The following is a 27,906-nucleotide window of genomic DNA, read 5'->3' on the forward strand; positions in this document are numbered from 1 at the left end:
ATACATGACAAGCCCACAGCTAACACTATACACAGTGGTAAAAACCATAAAGCTTTTCTTCCAAGATCAGGAACAAGACAAGGATGCCAACTCTCACCACTTTTAATCAACATAGTACTGGAAGTCAGTAACTAGACAAGAAAAAGAAATAAAGGAACCCAAAATGGAAAGGAAGAAGTAAAACTGTCACTACCAGCACACTTTGTTTTATTGTGCTTTGCTTTACTGTACTCCACAGACATTGGGGTTTTTTTGTTTTTTTTTTTAACAAATAGAACATTTGTATAAACCTTGCATTGAGCAAGTCCATTCGCACCATTTTTCTAACAGGATTTGCTCATGTTGTGTCTTTGTATCACATTTTGGTAATTCTCACATTTCAGACTTTTTCATTATTATTATATTTGTTATGGTGATCTGTGATCAGTAGTCTTTGATGGTAATACTAAGACTCACCGGAGGCTCAGATGACGTCTAGCATTTTTAGCAATAGAGTAATTTTTAATTAAGGTAAGCACATGTTTTTAGACATAATGCTATGCACACTAAAGTACAGTATAGTGCAAACATAAACTTTATATGCACTGGAAAACTGAAAAATTCATGTAACTCACTTTATTGCAATATTTGCTTTCTTGTGGTCGTCTGGAACCAAACGCCCAATATCTCCAAGCTATGCCTGCATTTGAACATGACATGATGCTATATATATAGAAAACCCTTAAGATTCCACCAAAAACTGTTAGAACTAATAAATGAATTTAGTAAAATTGCAGGATACAAAATCAGTATATACAGAAATCTGTTGCATTTCTATACACTGATAACAAATTATTATAAAGAGAAACTAAGAAAACAATCCCATTTACAACTGCATCAAAAAGAATAATATATCTAGGAATAAATTTAACTGAGGCAATAAAAGACCTGTACTCTGAAAACTATAAGATATTAATGAAATAAATTGAAGATGCCACAAATAATTAGAAAGATGTACCATGCTAATGGATTGGAAGAATTAATATTGATAAAATGTCCATGTAATCCAAAGCAAACTACAGATTCAATGCATTGAATAACTTTTCACAGAAAACTAACAAATAATCCTAAAATTTGTATGAAACCTCGAAAGACCCCTAATAGTCAAAGCAATCTTAAGAAAGAAGAACAAAGCTGGAGGTATCATGCTCCCTGATTTCAGACTATACTATAAAGCTATAGTAATCAAAACAGAATAGTGGTCAACTAATCTACAACAAAGGAGACAAGAGTATACAACAGGAAAAAGACAACCTCTTCAATAAGTGTTGCTGGGAAAACTGGACAGCTATATGCAAAAGAATTAAACTAGACTACTTTTTCACATATACAGAAATAAACACCAAATTGATTAAAGATTTAAATCTAACACGTGAAATCATAAAATTCCTAGAACAAAACAAAGCATGCTCTTTGACATGGGTTTTAGCAATATTTGTTTGGATATGTCTCACCAGGCAAGGAAAACAAAAGCAAAAACAAACAAATGAGACTACATCAAATTAAACTAAAAAGGTTTTGCACAGTGAAGGAAACTATCAACAAACCAAAAAAGCAGCCTACTCAATGAAAGAAGATATTTGCAAACAACGTATCTGACAAGGGGTTAATATTCAAAATATACAAAGAATTCATACAACTCAACATCAAAAAAGCAAACCCAACTGAAAAATGGATAGAGGACCCAAACAGACATTTTTCCAAAGAAGGCATACAGATGGACAATAGGTCCATGAAAAGATGCTCAACATCACTAATCATCAGGTAAATGCAAATCAAAACCCTAATGAGATATCACCTCACGCCACTCAGAATGGCTATTATCAAAATAAAACTAGCGTTGGTGAAGATGAGGAGAAAAGGGAACACTTGTGCAATGTTGATGGGAATGTAAACTGGTGCAGCCTCTATGGAAAACAGTATGGAGGTTCCTCAAAAAATTAAAAATGGAATTCCCATATGATACAACAATTCCACTTCTGGGTATTTATCTGAAGAAAACAAAAGCACTAATTCAAAAACATGTATGTACCCCTATGTTCATTACAGTATTATTTACATTATCCAAGATATGGAAGCAACTTAAGCATCCACACATACAGACATGGAATATTACTTAGCCATAAAAAAGAATGAAATTTCACCATTTGTGACACCATGGATGGACCTAGAGAATATTATGCTTAGTGAAATAGGTCAAACAAAGACAAATACAATATAATTTCACTTATATGTGGAATCTAAAAAACAAAACAAACAAACAAAACAGAAACAAACTCACAGATACAGAAAACAAACTGGCTGTTGCCAAAGGAGGTAGGTGGGGGATTGGGTGAAATAGGTGCAGGAGGTTTAGATGTACAAACTTTCAGTTATAAAATAAGTCACAGAGATGCAATGTACAACATAGAGAATATAGTCAATAACATCAGAGTAACTTTGTACAGTGACAGATGGTTCTAAACTTATCATGGTCATCAATTTGTAATGTATATAAATGTCAAGTCACTATGTTGTACACCTGAAACTAACATAATATTGTATTTCAATTTAAAAAAGAAAAAGCAATAGATAGATAGGACCCAGGAAATTACATAAACATTTTAAATAACTAGATTTCTGACTTTGATTGTGAGGGAAGAAACTAGAAAAGAAAGGAATATTAAGCCTGGCAACAAAGAATTCAAACTCCCAAAGGCACAAACACATGGCACAGGCCTGCAGATGTACACCAGGGCACCGCAAGCCCACGACTCCCTCCCATCTTACATCCAGGCCACTTCACCTACTCAAGTCACCTGCCAGTCCCAGATGACTCTAAGGTTCCAGACCCTTGAAGCCTGCCCTCAGGAGCCCTTGAGAGCACCCCAAATGTTTGCTCAGCAGTCCTAAAACAATAAGTTGGTCTCTGCTTATGGGTTGGAAGATATGTTTCAGTAACACACGGGGGCTGGATCTTCACCCCAAACTGGTTTCTAGCTTACTTTTCCTATTTGTCTTTAATCTGGCTAGATCTAAATAAGGTCACATGAAACCTCTTTACATTTTAATTACACTTAGTCAAATATTTGAAAAGAAAAAGGAAATGGTGCCACCTAACTGTATAAGTGGCTTTCTTATTAAGGGCTTTTTTTTTTTTTTGTCTGTATGTTAATTGTCAGCCATAACCATTTATTTCTTATTCATTTTTATCTTAACTGACTGGGTATAATTTATCAAAGTTCAGAAGTTACTATCTTCTCAAAAGCTAGCAAAATGTCACGTGTCACTGTACTTACATCTTAGAAAATAACAAACTCTAACTCTTTTAGGTAATATAACTAATGGAAAATTAACATAGTAAATTTTATTGTTAACCTTAAGAAGACCTTTCATATGAAATTTCTTTATATGATACACTGAAATACTCAGAATACTAATCAGTTTAGTTCCCTCAGAAAACCATTTCTTCTATTACAGAAATTCTTGATAGTTGATGACCTGTAAAATGTAACATTTTTATCCAATAAGAAACTTTTAAATAAAAACAAAGAGATATCTTAAACACTGGCTAGGAGTTAACTGCCACTACGAATTCTGACCTTAAGCAATCACCGTGCAGCAAAATCAGCACATGTTTTAAAAAAGTAATAACTGACATCCATATGGATAGGCTCTAAAAGTATAAAGTATGGTAGAAATACCAAATAAACTTTAAAAATATCTTTATATAGTGCTAAATTAAAAATATGGGGGAAAACCAAGTTAGGATGTTCTGCATCTGACCTTGCAAAGTTCTTTTCTGTTAAGTCTACCAAAAATTATACTTCAGCAAGCCTTCCAAAACACAGAGTAAGCCTTAAACAACTTAATACATCAATTTTCTGTTTCCCTTACATATGGTGTACGTGTAAATCCATTATTAGTTGATAAACCATTGAGTGCATTTGCCCAAGTGTTTCTACACTCAGCCTATAGATATAGAGTGAAACACGAGACAAAAGAGTGACAGAAAAGCCAGAGATGATATCAAAGAAGAAGACTGCAAAAATCTGTGGGTCTGATATTTGTAAACTTCTTGAGGAGCTTCCTGAACACTCTGCACATGCCGGCAATAATCAAGAACACGGCCTATACCCACCCCCAAAATCAACACACAGCTCCTGAGAACTGCAGGCTAGAGACAGGTTCAGAGAGACACCAGGCTTTGAACTCCAACCTCAAGGCAGACAGAGGCCAAACCCAGTGAGCTGCCCCGTTCAGAATCCCACATCTTCCTCCAGCCTCACTGCTGAGTGTCAGGACCTATGACTTACAGTGTGCCCTCCATTTACACTCTTGGACTAGGACACAATTTTAATTTGAAGTTACCTGATGCGTTGGCCAACTCTCACCTCTAGTTTGCAACATCAGAAAAAGACCTCATAAAACCACATGCCCTACCCTTTAAACACAAACTTATGCTATATCTAATTCTAATTACACAGTGGCCACAAGCTGAACTGAAAGAGGAGTATGTCCTTATATCTCTCATTGACAATAATAGTTACCCAAATCAATAATAAACCCGAAGCCGCCATGTGCGAGGATGAGCGTGGAGACGCGGGGGTGTGATAGCGTATGTGGCACATATTTAACTTGAGTGCCCATAGGCTCCATTATAGACATCACTGTGCATTCATTTCATATGCTATATTTCATTTCATCCTCTGAATTCTTGCTAGTTTTCAAACACCATTAAAATATTACTTTGTGGAAGCTGGAGCCCCCATTTCTTCTTACATGGTATTCAGTCTGTAAGAATGTACTGGAATCCAGTCCCACCCCCATTCTCACCCCAAACCTCAAAACGTACCCAGAACTGCAGCTGCGCCGGGGCAACAACACAGGGTACAACGTGTAGGTAAAAGTACAAATGAGGGGGAAAACAGTTTGCACACCAGGACTAGAACATTACACGCCAACCACGTAAGAGTAAACCCCAAATGCTAAAACTAATTTTCATTCTCAATTCCTATTTTTAGATAAAAAATGGAATAGGGTACTTACTGCAAAGGCTCTCACTTTTCAAAGGTGAGAATCAGTCCCACCTGACATTCATGTATTTGAAAACCCTATTTATGCTTCTCTAAACCTTGAACAAAATTCTATTTTACATATAATCAAAAAGCATTTTGCATGGTTTTCGTATTTCCTATCTTTCTCTGGAATGCAACTCTGTGTAAAGGGAGGAACGGTTTTACTTTGTTTCAGGTGGAATTTCAGCAGATGCTGTCTACCATTTCAGGAGGAGCAGCCATGGCTGCTCAGACACCCTTGCCTGAGGCAGTCTCCCTGCGTCAGCATTTTAACTGGTCACTTTCACACTGAGTCCACCCGTAGGTACAAGCATCCAAAGACTTCCTTTTATTTTCTAGACTAATCATACCCAAACATTTTGAAACGCATACCATTTTACTATAAATTACCTTCCATTTATTTCTCCCCCTTATTATATATGGACATTATATTGACTTTTTGGAAGTCTGAATAGGTGAGTTATTTGCCTGCTAACTTTATTTCAGGATACTAAGTGGGATGCTACAAACACGTGTTACATTGGCACAGCAGGTCCTGTTCCTTCCACATTCGGTTCAACAACCAAGTGAAAGGGACTCGGGGTCAGGTGCGCCATCATCCCCTCTAGCTTCATCTCACGTCTGGGAGGGGTGGCACGTTCAAACTCTGGGAACAAAATGAAGAGGAGAAGCTCCATTTCCTGTCCCCTCTTTAAAAGTTTCCCTCATCTTATTCCCAGAAGGAAGATCCTCATTGCGGGTGGGTCAGTGTGACCCTAAGGAGGGTATAAAAGAGACCAGAGCACTTACCTAACTATGGGACCTTCATTATGGAAACTCAGGAGTGGATTAGGTGGAAATCAGAATAATTTCAAGAAGGTGAGTGAATTAAACCACCCTTCAAAATAGGTTGTTAACTATTTCATTTTATTTTCAGTTTTGACCGATATTTTCAGTGATTCAGCCTGAGGAAACGTTGGAGAACTTTTTCAATCCTCGTACATAAGGGCATATGTATTCTGGCGACTCTATTATCTTCACTTGTAATATAACACTCAGTGAGAACGCATGAAGATGAGGACAGAGATTTTTCAATGTGCAGGAAGTGACTAGCTTTCTTCTTTTGTGCAACAAGCCAGCAGGGGCCACACGAATGATCTGGAAATAACACAACCCTGAACACACCATTCATCCCCACCCCCACGAGGGCCTGATTAAAGCCGTGGGCTTCTCCTGTCTGGGACACAGGTCCCTGTGGGGGGGTGGGGGGGGGCGGTGCGATGGGACCCAGCTGGCGGCGGGAAGGTGGCTGGCCCTGCACTGCGCAACCCGCCAAGTCAGCTTCTGCTGGACCACACATGGAGCAGAACAAGAGCGCCTGTGCACCAGGGACTGGACGCAGGTGTCCTCCCTCTCTGCTTTCAGAAAGCACGTGCCTTTTCGTCAGCACAGGCACTGACTTTTTCACACCTCTCCCGTGGAGTCTGAGGGGCCAGTCCCTGGCAAGCCCCCTCCCCAGATTGATTCTGGGTATTTCCCAGTGCCTGGGCCTGGCGTGCAGCAGGTACTCAAAAGCACCGCTGAATGAATAAATACACAAATACACCGGCGCGTCCTCCCTGATGCGATACACAGAAACCACAAACTCGGCCCTGTGTCCCTGGGGGTGGGGCCGGCGTCTCAGCGTCCCTTTGGCTCCATCTCAACCTGGGCGATTCTGCCCTCTCTGGCCCCTCCTCAGGGAACATTTGGAAACATCTAGAGACATTTTGGTTGTCACAACTAAGTGCGGAGAAGTGCTACAGACACCCAGCGGGTAGGGGCCAGGGATGCTGCTGTTACAGACATCCTATAATGCACACAACAGCCCTTGAGAACAAAAAAATGACTTAATAGTAGAGACTGAGAAAACCTGAATTAGATTACTTCTAAACTCCCTAAAATTCAAGAAAATGCTAAGCCTAAGTTGCTAGATGTGGGACAGGATGAAGCTTCTTCATAAGCCATAGTTGACCTATGGTAGACGCTACAGCTACTTTGAGCTGAAAGTTCTAGAAACTTGAAAGACAATTTATGTGGACATCAACCCAATTTAAAACCAGGCCCACTGGGGCTTCCCTGGTGGCGCAGTGGTTGAGGGTCTGCCTGCTAATGCAGGGGACACGGGTTCGAGCCCTGGTCTGGGAGGATCCCACATGCCGCGGAGCAACTAGGCCCGTGAGCCACAACTACTGAGCCTGCGCGTCTGGAGCCTGTGCTCCGCAACAAGAGAGGCCGCCATAGTGAGAGGCCCGCGCACCGCGATGAAGAGTGGCCCCCGCTTGCCACAACTAGAGAAAGCCCTCGCACAGAAACGAAGACCCAACACAGCCCAAAATAAATAAATAAATAAATTTAAAAATAAATAAATACTCCTGTTCTCTGTTTAAAAAAAAAAAAAAACCAGGCCCACTAACCTCACACTTTGCGAATCACGTTGGTGATTAATGTATGACTGTACCCTGCATGGCTTCCTTCCTTTTTCCTCTCTCCATTTACTCCAGGGACATGGTTTGTTTTGGACACAGGCGTGAGCCGGTTCTGAAAAGACTGGCGGTGATATTCTCCTTGTCCTCACAGTAGAAGAAAAAAGTGGCCCTCAGGATCACGTACGATCGGCTGCTGTAAAATAGACGGGCTTTACATTCACACAAAACACAAAGATGGCAACAGCTGGAAGGCGGACGCTTCCATTCTGTACGCAGGCTCCATCCACAGGGCGTGTGCCAACTGACAGCTGCTAATTTACATGGGATGCGGGACCCGGCACCATACTATTACCTTTCTGAAAAGAACCAAGTATCTGTGGCATTCGATTAACAAAACAAATGAAATACACTCATCACCCTACACAGAAGTCTATCAACTTGGAAATCACTCTAAGCGTGGGATTTGCTCTCCTGGGCTGGTGATGGCGTCTCAAATTCTTGGTCTGTTAGCCTTGATGGTTCCTACTCTAAGCTCAGCTGTATGCATTAAGCTGCCCGAGAAACATCCACATATCATGTGGGAATGAAATGACAGCAAGCTCACTGTTTTCAAAGAGAAAGGGAGAAAAAAAAGTCTTTGTTCTAACCATCCTCAGAAATTGACTGCATAAAATATAGATTTGAAAGCGCCATGTCGGCATCTCTAATAATTCACCTTGATGATGTCTAGTTCCAGGACTAAAGGGTGCAATGATCTGGAATCAAAGGATACCCTTTGCCATAAAGCAAAAGAGAAGAACCTTTCTATTTCCTTTGACACGTGACCATAATGATAATAAAATGAGTGACTGAAAGGTCAGTGCTTACATTTTCAATCAAACCCAAAGTCTAAGCTGGGCAGTCACAGAATCCCCAAATGCTAGGGACTTTGTGGAATTTCTTTTCTGTATGAGCCTGCCACTAATTGAATCAAAATCACTCAGCCTTTATTTACTGGTGTCTAACATGTGTCAGGCAATCGCTGGGCTTTGGAAAGATACAGGGAACGGAGCGAGCCCTCACTTAACCCAAAAGGTTCCGTGGGGACCAAAGCTCTACCCTTCAGAGTGAGATACGCACAACGGCACATCGCGGCAGGAAAGCACACAGCAGAGGGGGTGAAACGCAGGTTGAGGGATGCCTGGAGGCTTCCTGGAGGAGGAAAATTCACAACGAGAAAACCAGGTACAAATGAGCAAGAGCCCACAGGCAAGAGAAAGCACCGTCCCCTCCAATCGTACAAAAAGTAGTGTCCTGAAGTCTCACAAACGCTTAGACAACTGGTTAAAAAGATACACTTTAACACGAATATGTTTTTAAAATTCCAGAGAAGCATGATGGAAAGCTTTAAAAAGCCTAGCTTCTACCCAGAGTTTGATCACTCCAGCCTCTCACACAAGCATGTGCCTTACAGAGTCACAGGGCTGGGCCCAGCTGCCCACTCCTCACTACCAGGTTTAACCAGGTCAGACTTAAATGGCAGGAATCCGCAGAATAAGAAGCTGATATGCTGGCTGATATTCTCCATCAGGATTCATAAGAAAGTGAAGGATGAGTGAAGGAAAACCACGTGAGCAAAGGAAAGTACATTCAGCACGCCATGGAGCCGACCCCACAAGTCAGAGGCTGTGAAACAGCCACAAACAGTATCCGCTCAGCAAACATACTGTTTACCTTGGCAGTGTCCTAGCACCTACTAGGGAGCCCGCACTTTTAAATAGGGAGGTTTCACATTGATTTTAATGCAGGTTTCCAACTTGGGGTAGTTTTTTAAAGAAATAATAACTACCCCTTTAGAACATATAGGAGTAGTTTGCCACAGTCTCCACCACTCCCTACTGTCTCCATGGTACTGAGGGGATTTTCCTCCCTCTCACTATCCTTGTACTTAGAGAACTTCTTATACTAAACAAGTGCCTGTGCGCAGGTTTCCAAGGTGAGAAAATGAAAGCAAAATCAAGAGGACGCTGAGTTTTCTTCTCTCTGCCAGCTTCACTCAGTTCCCTTCCCTGCCTAGCCCCTGACATCGAAATTGGTGACCCCGGATTTAGGTCTGAACCCCATCTGCCAAACAGTGCCAAGTCAGGGTACCCTGCTTGGCTCCATCTAGAAAACCAAAGGCAAGAGCAGCACATGTGCTCATCTATGAACTGGGCCTTGGATTGAACCAGTGCTCACCTGGATCCATTTATACAGGCCTGGAATCATGTCTGTAATCTGCTCCTTCGTTTTTACTTAGAAAGAAGTTATAGCAATAATAATAGTGACGAAGAGCAATCTTGTAGCTGCTGTCACTCGAGAAAGTCCCATTTTTAAGTTTGATGTACTCACAAAAGAAGGAACCACGAAGAATAAGCAATGGCTCCTAATTGCAGGGCCAGAGACCTTTCAGGGGCTTGGAGAGTCTCCCGGTGTTGAGATCAGTGTTGGGACACCAGGCTGGAGGGGAAACTGAGAAACAGATGGTCCACACAGCATACCAGGTCATTTTAGACCTTCCTGGTCAAGGCTGAAAACGCTCCCCGCAAGGCTGCTTGACGGCCGCCCTGAGACCACGTGCACTTGGGCACACGTGCCCACCTGCAGACAGATCTGCTGCTCCAATTCAAGAGGGCTGGTAGGTCTGGTATGAGCTGAGCAGAATACAAAAAACCCACAGCCACAGAAAAGCAAAAGAAAGCCCACATTTGTTAAACTCCAAAACCATGTGCCAAGCACAAAGCTGGGTGCCTGACACACGTCACAACCACACCAAGTTGTCTCCCTAAAAATAACCAACATCCAGCGGCCACGTTACGAGGTCTGCTTCATCCCAGTCTTCCCCCATCTACGAAAATTAACCCAGTTTCTCATGTGAAAATTCACGGTAGCAATTTTACCCTCCCATCCATAAGCAATTTTGTAAATTCTACCTCCAAAGTACTCCTGGAGTCCCTCCATCTCTGCCCATCTCCACACCCAGCTCCCCTCACCGGGACCCCCGAGGTGGCATCCTAACCGGTCCTGCCACCCGCACAGTATTCCAGAGGCGGCAGCCCACGGGAGCCTCACCCAACACAAAGCAGATTCCACCACGCCCTGCTCAGCCCCTGCAAAGCCTTCCTGTGGGAAGCAGGAGAGAATGCACGACCCTCAGCGCGTCCTTCCTGGGGCTTCCCGCTCAGGCCCCGACTCCCCCAGCCCCTCGCCCACCCTGGGCCTCGCCCTCCCCCTGCCTGCTTCGCACACGTGCCTCCCTGTCCCTCAACTTCTCTCTGCCCTGCCCCCTGCCTGGTCAGTGGCTCCTCTTCTCAGAGATGCCTCTTCTACCCACAAAACCAAATTAGGGACTTCTGTTGGTCTTCCCCATAATATACTTCAAGTCTGTCCTTAGACATTTATGGGGGAGATTGTTTAATGTCCGTCCCCTCGCTGGACTATTCGCTCCATTAAGGCAGGAGTTGTCTGCACTAGTCACCCCCATGCACACCGCACACAACAGACACAAAGTGGATGCCCAGCAAAAATGCCTCGTCTCCATTTAGGTTCCTTAATTCACTACCCCTCAAAAAAACAGGGAGTAAGTAGGGCAACCATGATTTAATCTGAAAGCTATCACAAAACAACAAGGTCCTACTGTATAGCACAAGGAACTATATTCAATATCCTGAGATAAACCATAATGGAAAAGAATATAAAAAAGAATGTATATATATGTATAACCGAGTCACTTTGCTGTACAGCAGAAACTAACACAACACTGTACATCAACTATACTTCAATATTTTTTTTTTTTAATTTTAAAAAGCTATCAGGGGGGCTTCCCTGGTGGCGCAGTGGTTGAGAGTCCGCCTGCCGATGCAGGGGACACGGGTTCGTGCCCCGGTCCGGGAAGATCCCACATGCCGCGGAGCGGCTAGGCCCGTGAGCCATGGCCGCTGAGCCTGCGCGTCCGGAGCCTGTGCTCTGCAACAGGAGAGGCCACAGCAGTGAGAGGCCCGCGTACCGCAAAAAAAAAAAAAGCTATCACGATCTTAAAAGCTATTGTAAGAGCTTACATACCAAAACGCTGTGTATGAAAGTGTCCTGCTGTCCATCTGTCCCTCTAATTGAATGCGTCCTCTCTGGCCAGGCACAGGGACAAAAGATGCATCACCGCTGCTCTGTCTCCCACGTCCCCCACCTGGTACCTTCCAAACAAGCTATCAATCAATTATTAATTGTGGCAGCCACCAAACTCTCATCACCTAAGATCCATCGTCAGAAGGGATGCACAAGGCTTCTCCACAATGTCTAGGCTCATTAAGAAAATACCTTGCCCATGAGCTGAAATCTACACAACAGGAAGAATAAATGTTCAGGAGGTTCCGGGAGCAGGAGGTCCTCCTGCAGTGAATCCTCCCAGAAGGCACACATGGGGCCAGGGAGCAGAGTAACAGCTCTGATGGGCTCAGGGCAAAGGTTTCGGTTTTCCACTGCTACTGCGGAAAACTGTTTGTATTTGCAAAATAAAATAGGGGTAAATTCTTCTAAGGCACAGTTCTAAAAAAAGAGTAGTGCAAGTGTTTTAAAAAAAGATATTACGTGTATGAAGTAACTGGAGTTTTATTTCTCCCAAATATATTCTAATTCATTGTTTTTGCTTTATTTTGCTTAAGTCCAAGATAATATCCATATTTATACTAATCTCCGCAAGGGCCCTTTGGAAGTATGTCCACTGTTTTTTTTGATGGATCTCAATAGTTTCCTTCACTTCTTCACTTTCTTCACAATAAACTACCCTCAAAATGTTCACCAATGCTACAAAGTGGAAATGCTTTGTAAACTGCAAACCACGATTCACAAGAAAGGGGAGCATCTATACACCTAACACAGAAAGCAGAACACCACCGATGGCTCACACTGAGCCTTGCTACCACCATCACCTCCTTCTAGCCAAGTTCAACTCCGCCTCCTGAGCTGGGATTTTTCATCAGTACGGACCTAACACAGAGCACCCCCTCTGGTCCTGCAGGGGCTCCCCATCACTGGCTGCCTGCTTCCCCCCCAACCCCTGCACCATCTGACCATGTTGGTTTCTCTCAGGGACCCCTTCAGTGGGTGGAGGAGCCTCAGTCCCCAGTCAGGGAACCACTCTCTCCTCTCTGGGTAATTCACTTGCTCCGTCCCGTGCTCCTTTTACTGTCACCCCCGTGACAGCTGAAGACTTCCTGGCTGGCTTTCTCCCAGCCCAACGTCAGAGCGCCTCTCTCCAAGCTCAGCACTGCAGCCGCTCTGTGAATGCAGCTTTTAAAAAACTGAACTTGTCTGCTCCCCTCTGCTCCCAACTCGCCAACGTGGCTCTCCTGCCAACGTCCCCAATTCACAGCAGCAGTGTTCTTCATTAAAAGAATTAATTGAAACAATCAAGACACATTTAATGGTGATTGTCAAATCTCCTTCAGCTCTAAAGAAGGGACCCTAAGACACACTGGGAGGAATGGGGGCCGTCTGGTGCTTCCTGCACTGCTCCCCCACTCCCAGTGGCTTTCCGCTCTCCCTGCCCTTCAAGGTGACAACTCCAGGCCTTCCAGCTGCAAATCCTCCTTCATCATCCGATGGGCTTCCTGACCGCTGCCTTCCCACCCAGCCTCTGCTCCCACCCGGAATGCACCCTCCAGATACCCGGTGAGTGTGTGCTTAAAGCACCCGCCAGGTACCAAGCCAGGCACCAGAGGGTTGTTATCATTTACGTTAAAAAGCTACAACCATGGTGCCAAAACACTCTGAATAAAGAGAACTGAGGACCTGTTCCTGCCCTTGAAGGACATATATGTGCTCCTTAAAGACAGAAACTAAGTCTTGAAGAATATATACAACTTTTTTTTGATGACTATAGTTAATGATGACTATAGTGAATAACACTGTATTACATATTTGAAAGTTGCTGGGAGAGTTGCTCTTAAAAGTCCTCAATCACAAGAAAAAAAAATTGTAACTACGTGAGGTGATGGATGTTAATTAAACTTACTGTGGTAATTATTCCACAATACACACATATATCACATCACTGTGTTGCACACCTGAAACATAAAATAATGTTATATGTCAACTATACCTCAATTTTAAAAATTAATAAAAAGAAAATGGCAAAATCTAAAGTCTGGGCCGTTAAAAAAGAACGTGTTTATATACAGATGAACCAGGAAAAGTGCAAGTCAAAGGAAGGAACTCGGGTTGTGAGAATTGGGAGAGCCTTCGCAGAGGAGAAATTATGATGAATCATGGAAAATGAATAAACATTTTCTTGTTTGGGAGGGGCTGGTGGGGAGAGCATATATGTCCACAGTGCCCAAACTGGGCCCTGCAGATATTTTCTCTTTGTTCTAAATAAATCATAATCATCCTTTTGGGGGCATGAGACCCCCTTTCTCCCTCCTAGGTTCCCACACGCTACTTCCTTCTGTCCATCTACACAAGATTCAGCCCAAGGCCCGACTCCTTCTGGGTCCTTTTCTCATCACTCCAGACCCCAAAGACCTTCTCCTTGCCAAACCCTCTGACCACGGTCTGTTTCATAATGCTGGCATTTTATTTTAGACTGTTTTAGTCTCAGATCTTATTTATTGCCTCGTCATATTATTTTGTTCACAAGTGATTTGGTTTGCAAGTTTTATCTCCTCAACACACCAAAAGTCAAGCTGTTAGTGGTTTGTCCCATAGGAGATTTAATTATACAAATGACAATTGAAATTTTTTTAAGAAAAGTAAAAATGAATTAGAAGTGTAATTTAAGATACAAATCACACAGCTACTGACTGCAATGATACATACAGATGGCAGAGCTCACCTAAGATTCTTACGATGAACTTAAAAACACACTTATTTCTCTTTAAATCAGAAGTTAGGGCAGTTCCTTAACTTTCCTTAATTCTGTTTTCACCAGATCACCTTCCCACCAACACCCTTTCTTAGGAAACAGATTGAGAGCTGGCTGCAGAGGTAGACCAAGCTTAATACTTCTCTTGACCCCAATAGTGTGTGCAAAGTAAACAACTCCACAGTCAAGGTCACCTGCAGTACAAATCCATCGATGTGCCTCACAATCTGAGAACATAATAAATAGCAGTTTTAAGCTCCTCTTCCTTACTACTCACCAGTTACACACCAAGTGAGTAGAGCAGAATCCAATCCATTTGGATGCTCCAAAGATCTCTACTCTGAAAGCTTTCTCTGGATTCTCAGGTACAATAAAGAGTAACTGAGGTTACTTAGCATCTTGTGAAGAGCTAAATGCATTCAAAATCTTTATATTACCAAGCATCAAAAACAAATGCACGCCACCACCACTGTTTGGCACTTTAACCTCTTCGAAAACACCAGGAGACCCCACTACGCTTATGTCGGCTAAGGACTGAGACCAGAGCCCTCCAGGAGCATCTAGAAACCAGCTCCAACAGCAGGATCTCCGAAGCCGGTGCCTCGGGCAAGGTGTAGACGGAGTAACCTGCAGGGAGACTGAGTGGTGGGCACGGGCACGGCCACGGCCTGGCCGAGGGGGTCCCCACCGGGCTGCCCTCCCTGGGCTTCCACACGCTGCAGCCTCAACAGTAACAAAGACCAGACCGTCCTTTTACTAAGTTTCCACTCCCGGGCATGGACGGATCAACGATGCCCCGCTAAGTGTATGGAGGCACACGTGGAATACAGCACGTTCTGCAGACTTTCATCTACGACCACGGGATATAAAAGGCACGGCCAGAGCCCGCTGGAGCGCCCCGACCTCGGGGACACGCCCGCACCGACCCCGCAAGTAACCGCTCGACGCCCAGGTGAGCCCAGCCCGCCGCGCTCTGGGCGGGGTCCCCGGGGAGGGCGGCAGGTGGGACCCCGGCCCCCACGTCCCCGCGCCGGGCCGGGCGGACTCTGGGCTCGGGTCTCGGCCCTCAGGACGGGAGCCGCGGGGACGTCCCGCCCAGGAGGAAGCGACGCCCAGCGCGGGGGCCCAAGGGCCGCGGGAGTCCTGCCGTCCCCGCCCCGGCCCGTCCGAAGTGGGCGACAAGTGGGCAGCGCCCCGCGGGGGAGCCCGGCCCGCGCCTGGCGGCTAAAGAGAAAGAGAAAGAGGCGGCGCGGGGCGAGGCGACTCCCAACTACCGCCGCCCCCCGCCCGGCCCCGCCGCGGGCGACGCGCGCTCGGCGGGGCGCCGGGTGCGGGGCGCGGGGGCACCCGGGGCGGGGGCCCCGCGGCGCAGGCGGCGGCGCCCTCCTTACCCGGAGTAGAGCCGCGCCGCCCGCAACGCCGACTGGGCGACAGTCCTGGGCGCGAGCCGGCGGCGCCGTGGGCCCGGCGGTGCGGGCGGGAGGGGCGCGCGGCGCGGGGCGGGGCGGGCAGGGGCCGGGGGCCGCTCCGCGCGCATGCTCCCGCCCCACCTGCCGCCGCGGGGTCGCCCCGGGGAGACCGGCGGACGCGGGCCCGCCTCCCCCTTCCGGCCCCGCGGCACGGGGCGCGCAACCTGCCTCTCCCCGGCTCTCGGGGTTCACTTGCTTCCTCCCGATTCCTCTCTGTCCTGCCGCTCCCTCCGATTTTGCTACCCCCTCTTGACTTCGCTACACGCGCGTCCGCGGAAACCACTTCAAAATAAAAAGAGACTTTTCACGTGGCCCCAACAGATGTTCAGGGACCCTTTTGTAACTGCTTGAGGTGGAGAAGGAAACAGGAGAGGCCGCTGAGACCCTGCCCTCATGGAACTTACGGTCTTGCTGGTTAACGAGAGGCTTTCACAAAGCATTGTCGCTGGTTTGGGGAGGAACTTATTAAATCATTTATTCTGGCTTATAATTAAAAGTAGCTGGTAACTGAAGACTGTATTTCGTGACACTTTCTTTCATGAAAGTGTCCTGTGTATAAATTCTAGTATACACATAATAGCTGGTAGGTATAAAATAAATATTAATTTGTTGCTTCCAGCAAGAAGTTCAATAATTTAACACGATTAACGGTAATTTCCAAAATGATCATTCTGATTTGTTGTTGGCTACCATAACCGAAAAACTTCTGTTTTTCAGGTGAGACTGGTCCTTGGTAGAAACATCATTTAGTGTTGTTATTAAAGATAGAAATATAAAACCCTTTGCTAATGCAGTTTTTAAATTAGGAACCATGATCATAGAAATTTACAAGTACAAACACGCACATACAAACTGTGTTCTGTGCCCTAAATCAGTTAAGTAAAAGAGATTTGAGTCAAAGAGAAAAAGGGAAGCAGAAGGATTCAATGTAGAGAGAACATCTAAAGAAGATCTAATGAAGTGGAGTACTTACTTTCACCCCATTTTAACATGTTTGTGCTGAAGACCTTATGGAGTTGTGATGTATTTCTGTGAAACAGGTACCCTTCAGGGTATGACCTTTGCATACTTGCACACCTGACTGCATGATATTAGCGTGCGGCTCAATGGGTGGATGAGAATTCCCCTTCCCTGCTCCTTGCCTGGTCACAGATAGGGTTTTTGGTGAAGGGCAGGAGCTTCGATCACTGCAGTGTAACCCAGTCCACACCAGCGGTGTTTATCGTTAAAGACTCCAGGTCTCAATGATACAAACATCAAAATGGTCCCAGCACAGAAAGAGTTAAGGCTACATCTAGTTCCACCTGCCTCTTAGAAATACCAATATTAATATTATAGAAAATCGAAGAAAGCTGGATTGAAATCCAAATAGTGAATTTACATCACCTTGTCTTCACTTTGGGGGGGGGAAACAATTATTATTACAACATGTTTATTGTATATATTTGGCTTATATTTACAAAACCAGAAACACTGTTTTCATGGGCTAGGTTTAAATAAGAAAAAGGATGCCCCAGTAAAACAGGGGACACAGACAGAGAACCTCATCCTGGGTTACTTAAGTGTAAATCTGTGGGTGCATAGTGCTGACAACAACACGTGATTATATTCAAAGAAGCTGACATCTGTTTTAAACAATACTGTTATTCAAATTATATGGAAATATAAGCAGAGATGCATTGCTGCACTTATTACAGAATTTTTCAAAAGCTGTTGTAGTAAATCCCTTTAATTTGAACAGTTGCAGATTGAAATGAAATAGCCACATTGTTGATTACTGTATTACCAATGGTCCATTATGAGCAATGGGGTTTAGAAAGCTGATGGTTACTAGGCATTCTATTTTTATAATTCAATCGAATTTGACAGACTCTAAGTAGCATATCTGATGTTGACCAGATAGATAAGGATGGTCTCTTGTTAGGATAGGACCTCCGGGTGGCATGGTAAACACAGAAGAACTCCTTTCTGCAGGTCAATCAAAACAGAACAGAATCATGGTAGGTAGTTCTATAATGTGTCTATTGTGGGTTGAAACAAAACCTTCCCATATGCTAAGACAGCGATTGGCTTTATTCAAGGAACACTCCATTTTAAAATTTGCTACATTTATTTAATTTTTCCTGGTTGGGTGTTTTTATTTCATTTTTATATGTTATATATATGTGATTTTTATAAGCATATACATTATTTTTTCCAATTAGAATTAAGTTACATTGCTTTGTTATCTAATCAATAGCAGGCTTGGCCGTTGACACAGATTTGTTTTTAAAACTCAAGATTGTTTCCTAGGATATACTTAGGACCATTTGCAAGAGTTAAGCACAGTGTCATTGAAGAAAAGTTTTCTTAATAGCATTCTATGCTTGCTCCACAAGTAAATTGTCCATTGCAGCTAAAATTATTTCATTGGTCACCATTTATGTTCAGTAGTTATTATCATAAAGTTTATTTTCATATTAATGCCATTGTTAATAATTTTACCTATACCACATTATATTTTCTGTTACATTTTCTCTGTTACAGCAGTATTTCCCTAAGTGGACTGTCCAAAATTAGACTTCCTTTAATGGGTTTAGATATAAATAATTGCACAGAGATCTACTTAGATGTCAATGTTGGTTCAGAAAGACGTTGTGTAAATAATAGTGAAGAATTAAAACTAATTTTAAAGAAATTATACCAAAAGCTTCAAAAACAAGGTAATATGTATATTATACTATTTTGAGTTAATGACTTAAAATCTGTATAGAAATCTTTTTATTTTCACATTTGTATATTTTTAGTAGAACAAAGCTATCATAAATTAGCATAAAAACACTGTTCCCAGGTATACCTTCTTGAATTTTTAAAAATCCAATTTATACACAGTATTTCTGATGATACTTAGAATCTATGTAAACTGAACAAGGTAAGTACCCTCACATCAATATGCAAATTTCACTTCCCAGTGCAACCTCTACTGAATAAACTAATAGGATTTGGAGAAGGGCGTGAAAACTACAGAAGGAAAGCTATCAATGCCTTTAATCTTATTTTCATAGATATTGATGACATACCCATACCATCTCCAAGGTGAGAGACGTAGAAAAAGAAAAAAAGAAAATTCAGAGGTAAGCAATTCATATTTTCTTGAATAGCAATAAGCCCAAAACAACTGTAGCTAGAATGCCTTCTCTAAAATATAGCAGGTGGTATAATATGATGAACACACGCTAAATGTTAGGAAAGGTGGTTGTTATTCCTGCCTCTCCTGTGGACCCATCTTGGAAGAAATAAGCTGTCTCCACATGACATGTGTCACCACGCACAGCACTTACTCTAGGGATCACCAAGTTCAGGGTCTGGCTCCAGTTCTCAACATTGCAGGTCCAGACGCTTGAGTTTGTTAACGCTCCAGAAGCGCTCAGGCTAAGGGAACCAGCCAAATACAAGAGTGCCAATTATACTGGTAGACATAAGTGTTACCGACTCAGGGTCCTTGGAGTCTTTAATCAATAGAAATTGATAAGAAGCCAGACGAGGAATTTAGGCAAGCCTTTATTGGTGCTCGTGCTGCAGCACAAGGTAGAGAAAACCAGAAACAGTTGCCCTTGCTTACTCCTCGATGGGGGGCAAACTGGTCCCTTAAATGGGGTGACAGTGGGGGCAGGCCAGAGGGGTAGATTAGGTGGTGTGCCCACCCCTTTGGTGGTACCGGGTGCAGTGATCATGTGCAGTGCCCTGCTTTCGCTCCTCCCAGCACCTCAGAAGTGACAGTTGATTTGTGCCCTTTTTGTATCTTATTGTTCATAGTTTGCTACCACTGTGCAGTTATTTTTAGTCCCTTATAGTTTCTTTGTATGCTGGAGGAGACATTTCTCCCGGTACAAGCGCTCTGGTAAAGGGTCCCAGGTCCTACCTGTCTCCTAAGTGCCCCAAAATTCCACGTTTTCAGGTCAGAACAATCCCACCACCATGGTCTACAAAGGAAGGCAAACTCTGTGAGAAGATTGCCAAATGACCGTGAACTCAGGACCAGGAGAGCTGGCTCCTCTTACTGGGTGGTGTCAGCAAGTGACAACCGTCTGATACAAGGAATCTCTCAGAGGGGTGCCTGCAGCTGAGAGACCCACACGCTGCATCAGCTGGATGGGATACTGTTCACTGAGGTCCTTTCCTTTTGCATTCCAGTCCTTGAGACGTTCCTGGGTCACCGTGACTGGACCTGCGTGCTTTAGAAACTCCTTTACAGACCATCTCCTGGGGAGGGAGAGCTGCTTCTGCAGATTGGGAAGCCTTATGCAGGAGCCCGCTTCACTCACAGCCTTTTCTCAATTTTGAAATGTGACCTATCTTCCAGGATTCAGCACTCGTGACATCTCTTCCTTGAAGCATTTTGTTGCTTTACTTTTTTTCTTCTATGTACCCGTACGTTTGGTTTACACATCTAGATTGAATTTATATTATTTGGGGTTTCACTATAATTACTTATTAGAGTATATATCACTCTGATAACTATGGTTTTCTTAAGAGGAGGATCCATATCTTTTAAGTTAGTGTTTAAATTTTTAATTATCTCTGGGCTTTTGCTTTTAGTTTTTGTCCTTTCTTTAGAAAAAAAAAAAAAAGACTCGTTTCAAAAAAATGCAGGAGGTAATGCAATTAATGCCCGTATATCCACCAATCAGAAGGAACATTTGTTAACACTTTACACTTGACATTTTTTAAGATACAAAACATTACACTGTCTATAAGGTTGAATTCCTTTCTCATCCCTTCATTTTCTCTGTGCCTCCTTTCCCAGGGGCAGCCCCCATTACAAATTTGGTGCCTATCCTTCTACTATAAGCCTTTATCCTTACAATATCTGAGTTTTGTCTCTTTTAAAGAAATCCTCCCTTTACCCAAGGTTATAAAAGATACTGTTTTTAAAATATATATATTTTTAATCTTAGTGAATTCGTTAGGACCTCAAGTGCATATTGAGCTGTAGGGGATCCTGGGCAGCCTTAATTTGCTCCTGACTCTAAGGAGGATGCTTCTAAAATTAGCTTATTTACTGTAGGCTCTTGTACAGACCCTTTTTCAGGTTAAAAGATTCCATTATCTTTTGTTACTAAGTGTTTTTTGTTTGTTAATTTATTTTATTCAAGTATAGTTGATTTACAGTGTTGTGTTGATTTCTGCTGTACAGCAAAGTGGTCCAGTTATATACATCTAAACATTCTTTTTCATATTCTTTTCCATTATGGTTTATCACAGGATATTGAATATAGTTCCCCATGCTATACAGTAGGACCTTGTTATTTGTTTATTTGTTTTTACAATGAACAAGTTTGGATATTCTCTGATGCCCATTTAACTTCTATTGAGGTAGTCACTTTTTTTCATAATGACTTATTTCATAGAATTTATTCCTTTATTTCTGGGAGGATCTTAAGCATACTTATTTAAAGGTCATTTTGATGTTGTTCTCTTCTTTGTACTTTATTACCTGTAAATTCGTCTTCCAGTTTGGGTTTGGTGGCTGTTTTTCTCAGTGTTAATCATCTTGACGTAATTCTGAGGGAGACCTCCTCCTCTCCCTCTCTTCACTGCCCTCCTTCTTTTGCCTCTGCCTGGGCCTCAGTGTCTTGTCCAGAATCAGGTCTTTTCTCGGCAGCCTTGGCCTCCCATCCTACAGTGATGCGAGGGAAATGTAGGCACAGTCACCAAGGCCGTGAGGGACTTGGCCCAGGTCCCATACTCTCCTCTCTCTGGCTGCAGCGCAAGAATGCAGCAAAAGTAGCCATTTTCCAGCCCATTTAGTGCTAAAAGAGAGCACCCAGCCCAAGTTTTAGATACTAACTCTGGCTCCAGACCTCCGCCATGCAGGAGATGTTTCTATTTCAACAAGATTACTACCATTCATCTCTGATATCTCCGGACCCAGAAACTCCCAGGTTCAGCCCCGGCATTCCACTGTGTGCCTGTGTGTTTCTAGAACATGGAAACGGCTGCCTTATCATTTTAATTTGTTTCAGTGGCTTTGTTTGGCTCGGGATGGGTCCTTCAAAGATGAAGTCAGTGATTTTTCCAAGTTCCCAGTTCCCTTTTGACTGGACTTCCCTCTCAGTACCCTGCACAGTTCTTTGCACAAAAGAAGTGCTCAACAAATTTTCTGGACTGGAAGCCACTTCATCGTGTGCAAAGGGAAGCTGAGTGAATGCTTATCAGAAATGTACTATAGAGGAAAGTCGTTCAGTACAGGCTTGACCGGGATGGCCTTTAGGCCTTTCTGTGTCAAGGATCCCAAGATTTCATCCCTGTTTACCTGCATGGAGCAGCTCCGAAGATGGGTGGGCACACTGGAACCATTGCCAGAACAGGCCATTACCAACTACTCAGTAAACAGGCTGATACGAGAAGAGTTGCTGTGTCTACAGTTCAACCCTAAGGAAGCTATTTAATATTTCCTATGTATGTTTTCATTATTATATCCTCGGATTTTTCTTTCTCTGTCTGCCTTCATTCATCGTTGTTAGGTTGAAATTTATGCACGTAACCAGCCTATATTTGGAGTTATAAGTCTACTCTTCAGTCCCCATCTCATTTCCCAAGCTAAATTAACTTCACCTCCCACCCACATTTTATATACTTTGCCTTAGTTCTCGTCTCTGCTTGGTGCCAACTCTTTGGACTCTGGCATTTAGAATGACCCAGAGAGGCTATTAAACAGAGCTCTAAACATGCAACTCTCCATCTTACCAAAAAAAAATCTGATTGCCCTTTTGAATCTTATGTTATCTTACCTTGGGTTCCAACTCAGCACATCAGTCTTAAGACTCTATTGAGATTTCTATTACAGAGTTCCAATACATAGGCCAGTCCTCTGCTCTCATCTTTCTTCCACAGGCTTTACCTTAAGCCTGGAAATGAACCACCACCAAGATAAATGAACAGCAAACATGAATCAAAAGGTGGGACTTCTACTTTGTCACAAATAGCTTTAATAATCAAACTTAATTTTTCATGTGTACAAGTACCAATAAGCCAGAGCACCATGCATTGAGTTGTGTTCGTTGAATTGTTTCATTGTCTACTCGGCGAGTAGATAAGATCTTACAATCCACTTGTATTTTACCGTACTTGTCCTGTATTTCAGTAGTATTTTCAAAATTTTGTGCAATAATCTTCTCTGTTAGAGGCTTTGGTTAACATTTATCCAGGTGTTTCTTCTTTATCATTGTTACATTCCATTTTAAGCCCTGAGGGAAAATTTTAAGTAGCAAATTATGCAAATTACATAATTGTTTTCTTGTACAATGTTGGTTTTTTGTCATATTGGCAATGCCTCTTTAATGCTTTTTTCTAAGTATTTCACTCAGTGTTAATATCATCTCTCACCACCTTGAGTAATTATATCATTTTTCCTATTTTACAAATGGAAAACCAATTATTATTTCTATGGTTTTCCTTTTTTTCAATAATGTTGTTAATTAGGTTTTGCTGATTTGTGACAATCCAGCCTTGAGAACATCCTATCTTAAATAACCAGATATATGATAAGAAAACATTTAGTGGCATATGACAAAGCAAAAGTTAATACTGTATATTATTTTTCACCAAGTGTAAGTCTTGTGTTTGGAAAACAATTTATTAAACTATGTGCAAACTCGTTTCTAGATATTAAATGTATACATCCTTCACTTTGGAAGGGATTTACTGATTTCATTTTCTTTTTGAAATAAGACTAATTTAAATGCAAAAACAATCCTATGAGCAAAGCAAACATCAGCTTTTCATGACTTTAAAATCTTTATTCAAATCTGCCCACTCAGGGTGTACTCTTGAGCCCCATTTCACAAATGGGGTTTAGTGTACCCCCAGGAGTGGGCAACCATGCGCTGAATGTACACAAACCCATAGGCATCTTCCTGGAACATTGGTTTGTCTATAGCTTTGGCAGGAGAGAGAATTAAATTATTTCACTGATGATTTAAAAACATTATTTTTACATTAAAATAAACACGGATATATTATGGAGCAGAGACAAAATGTGCCTGGATTTTTAAGATAAAGCAGGTGACGTCAAAGATAATTTTGTTCTTCTAAAAACATTGTTCACATCATCTCTATCCCAAAGAGCTAATTTTATTTTTCAATGTTATCTTTCTGTTAGAATTTTAGCTCCTCCGTAATTTCATACATGCATTCATTTATAACAAAAGATTTCTAGCAGGGGGACTGAGCTAGATTGTTTGCGGGTTATATGTCCCTTTGACTTGTATGTATCTTGACCCGGGTGGAAGATTGATCTTAGCCATAGCACAGAATAGCTTACAGAGTCATACCTGAAACACAGGTTTGTAATTCATGGTAACATGATTGTTATAAAGTCTTATAGCTTCTATTGTATGAATGGATTTAACATTTTGTTGTGCATCAGCTATCTTCTTTACAAAATAAGAAACTAACCAACAACTATTACCTTTGTAAAATATTAACATGATTCTGGTTAACATCTAATATTAATATTAAGGCCCTAGTTAATGTTCAGAGTGTATCTATTAGGAAGAAATGTTGCTCCCCAGTACATCACCTGCCTTGAGGGTGAACATGTCAGAAGAGAAAAGGCAGGTGCTTCTAATCACACCACATGGTCACAGACGTGTCTGTTTATTCATAGACTCTTATGCTGCTGATAAAATCCCTGTGGTCTTGTTTTATTAATGAATACAGGTCAACTTAGGCAACTTTGAGGAAAAGAATAAGAATCCAATGAACCCAACTCAATTCATTTATTTCCCTCTAAATTCTCTTCTTATTTTGGCCAAATGTTGTTTTTTCATAGAGGAAATCAGGAAATGGTGTGTTCTGCTCTTTCAAATTAATTTTAATTTTTATTTCCATGCGTCAACATAGTTTTCACAGTTGACATTGTCATCACTCCGCTTTAGAAAATTAATTTTATTTCATATTTTCATGCATCAGTCACACAGTTGATATTTTGATAGCCCTGCAGTGGCCTTCTGTTGTGATAGGACAGAGTTGGCTTAGCCCTCTCCTATTCTTAGCTGTTTGGGTTTTCCCAGTTATGTTTCTGTTTTTGCAACCATAAATAGCATTACTATAAATATTGCTAAGTAAATAACTTTTTAATCTGTGTATTTCCTTGGAGAATGTTCCATAGAGCAGGATTATTGTGCCAAATCATATCCAATAGTTTCATAGTTCTCACCATGTCTTTTTTTCCCCAGAGAAACTAAAACAATTGAAAATGTGACCAGAAACATTTAAAAGTTATGTCATTTAAAACAATTTATGTTACTCTCAGATCCAACAGATCCCAAATTGACAGTCTATAATTTCTATTTATTTAGTAAATATGTATATGATGGTATCTTAATGTTGCTAAAATTTATATTTATTAAATAATGCTGGAGATATGGATTAATCAGTGTGATGATTTCTTAACTGCAGTTCCCTATTATCGAATGCTCAGTTCATTTCCTTTAACCAATTATCAAATGGAATTTGAGGGTGAGTCGTTTCCTTCCTCCACAATTTTTTGGAAGAGTTTGAGAAGGATGGGTGTTAGCTCTTCTCTAAATGTTTGTTAGAATTCACCTGTGAAGCCATCTGGTCCTGGACTTTTGTTTGTTGAAGATTTTTAATCACAGTTTCAATTTCATTACTTGTGATTGGTCTGTTCATATTTTCTATTTCTTCCTGGTTCAGTCTTGGAAGGTTATACATTTCTAAGAATCTGTCCACTTCTTTCAGGTTGTCCATGTTATTGGCATAGTGTTGCTTGTAGTAGTCTCTTAGGATGCTTTGTATTTCTGCTGTGTCTGTTGTAACTTCTCCTTTTTCATTTCTAATTCTATTGATTTGAGTCTTCTCCCTCTTTTTCTTGATTAGTCTGGCTAATGGTTTATCTTTTGTTTACCTTCTCAAAGAACCAGCTTTTAGTTTTATTGATCTTTACTATTGTTTTATTTGTTTCTATTTCATTTATTTCTGCTCTGATCTTTATGATCTTTATGATTTCTTTCCTTCTGCTAACTTTGGGTTTTGTTCTTCTTTCTCTAGGTGTAAGGTTAGATTGTTTATTTGAGAGTTTTCTTGTTTCTTGAGGTAGGCTTGTATAGCTATAAACTTCCCTCTGAGAACTGCTTTTGCTGCATTCCATAGGTTTTGGATCATCGTGTTTTCATTGTCATTTTTCTCTAGGTATTTTTTGATTTCCTCTTTGATTTCTTCAGTGATCTCTTGGTTATTTCGTAACATATTGTTTAGCCTCCATGTGTTTGTGTTTTTTACGTTTTTTTCCCTGTAATTCATTTGTAATCTCATAGCATTGTGGTCAGAAAAGATGCTTGATATGATTTCAATTTTCTTAAATTTACTGTGGCTTGATTTGTGACCCAATGTGATCTATCCTGGAGAATGTTCCATGCGCACTTGAGAAGAAAATGTAATCTGCTGTTTTTGGATGGAATGTCCTATAGATATCAATTAAATCTATATGGCCTATTGTTTCATTTAAAGCTTCTGTTTCCTTATTTATTTTCATTTTGGATGATCTGTCCATTGGTGTAAGTGAGGTGTTAAAGTCCCCCACTGTTATTGTGTTGCTGTTGATTTCCTCTTTTATAGCTGTTAGCAATTGCCTTATGTATTGAGGTGCTCCTATGTTGGATGCATATATATTTATAATTGTTATATCTTCTTCTTGGTGTGATCTCTTGATCATTATGTAATGCCCTTCCTTGTCTCTTGTAACATTCTTTATTTGAGTTTTCGCATTTCAGTGTTGACTCCACCTGTGCTGAAATGTTTTCTATGGAATTCCTTTGTTGAAGTCCTTAATAGTACCTCAGAATGTGACTGTCTTTGGAGATAGGGCCTTTAAAGAGTTAATTAAGGCAAAATGAGTTAATACAGGTGGACCCTATTCCAGTGTGACTGGTATCCTTCCAAGAAGAAGAGATCAGGAAACAAATATCACACAGACCAATGGGTGGCCATGTGAGGACAGAGAGAAGGTGGCCATTTGCAAGCCAAGGAGAGAGGTCTCAGGAGAAACCAACCCTGCCCTCACTCCCTCTTGCTGTTTTATACCCCTGGGCTACATTATCTGATGGAATTAGAGCCTCCAAATCTGTGAGAAAATGAATTTCTGTTATCTTAGCCACCCAGTCAGTGGTATTTTGTTATAGCAAACCTTGGCAAACGAATACATTATATATCATTAAAGTATCAATCCCACTGCATGAGATTGGTAAACTCTTTTCCCAAGGCCCAGCTCTTGCCTTTCTGGGCCTCCAAGCCTTCTCCTAGGTGGTGTTAAGAAAACTCCCCCTAGGAAGGTTAAGAAGAAAATTAACATCCATAAAATGCCTCTTCCGTGCTAGATACTAAGAAGAGTTAACATTTATTGAGACCTTACTGTGTTTAGCTAAGCACTTTTCATAGATTATACCATTAAATCCTTCACATAAACCTGCAGATAAAGTGATCTGCTAAAGTCCCACAGCTAGAAGGTGAGGAAATCAGGTTTGAAGGCAGACAGTGACCTCACAGCCCTGTGCTGTGCCACCCCACCCACCCCCTGCTCTTCCTGGGAAGGTCCAGGGGGTCTCACTGGCGAGTGCCGGCTTTTGCCCCTCCTGCCCCCTCCTCTGCTGCAGGGTTGAGTGTCCCTGCTCTGTGCATCCTTACATCAGCTGTCCTCCTTGTTGTCTTCCGTGTTCCTTCTTCACAAAGATTCTCCTTCACCTGCTGGGCAGCGGGGATGAGGGCTTTGCTATTTTAGAAAAGATGCATCTTGCGTTCAAGCTGTTGTTTCCTTAGTAGGACACATCCTTTCCACGCTTTGAAATCCTTGAACCCTTTCCTCTCCTGCTACCTATGGGTTACGGTTACTTACTCAAAATTAACAATCTTTCAGAAGTATGATAACCATCTCAGAAACCTTACTACCCATCACCCTCCCTGGTTCCTTATACTATCTCCTCTTTGTGTACATTGAAATAGAACCCTCCCTCTTT

General features: G+C 42.1%; 1 protein-coding gene across 9 annotated transcripts in view; it reads right to left on the minus strand.

The window, feature by feature from the left end:
* L3MBTL4 (L3MBTL histone methyl-lysine binding protein 4) overlaps nt 1-15,910 on the minus strand; it is a 379,209-nt gene extending 363,299 nt beyond the window's left edge. For 8 of the 9 annotated variants that reach the window (XR_013831388.1, XR_013831389.1, XR_013831390.1 and 5 more), the window contains exon 1: nt 15,812-15,910. The gene's annotated coding sequence lies outside the window, so the exon portion shown is untranslated. Of the gene's footprint in view, nt 1-7,531; nt 10,230-15,811 lie in introns of those variants that run through there. The other variant, XM_079943118.1, reaches the window with a different exon arrangement.
* Nucleotides 15,911-27,906: the final 11,996 nt, after the last annotated feature.

The sequence above is a fragment of the Stenella coeruleoalba genome (genome assembly GCF_951394435.1).
Source record: "Stenella coeruleoalba genome assembly, chromosome: 14".
NCBI classification, from domain to species: domain Eukaryota; kingdom Metazoa; phylum Chordata; class Mammalia; order Artiodactyla; family Delphinidae; genus Stenella; species Stenella coeruleoalba.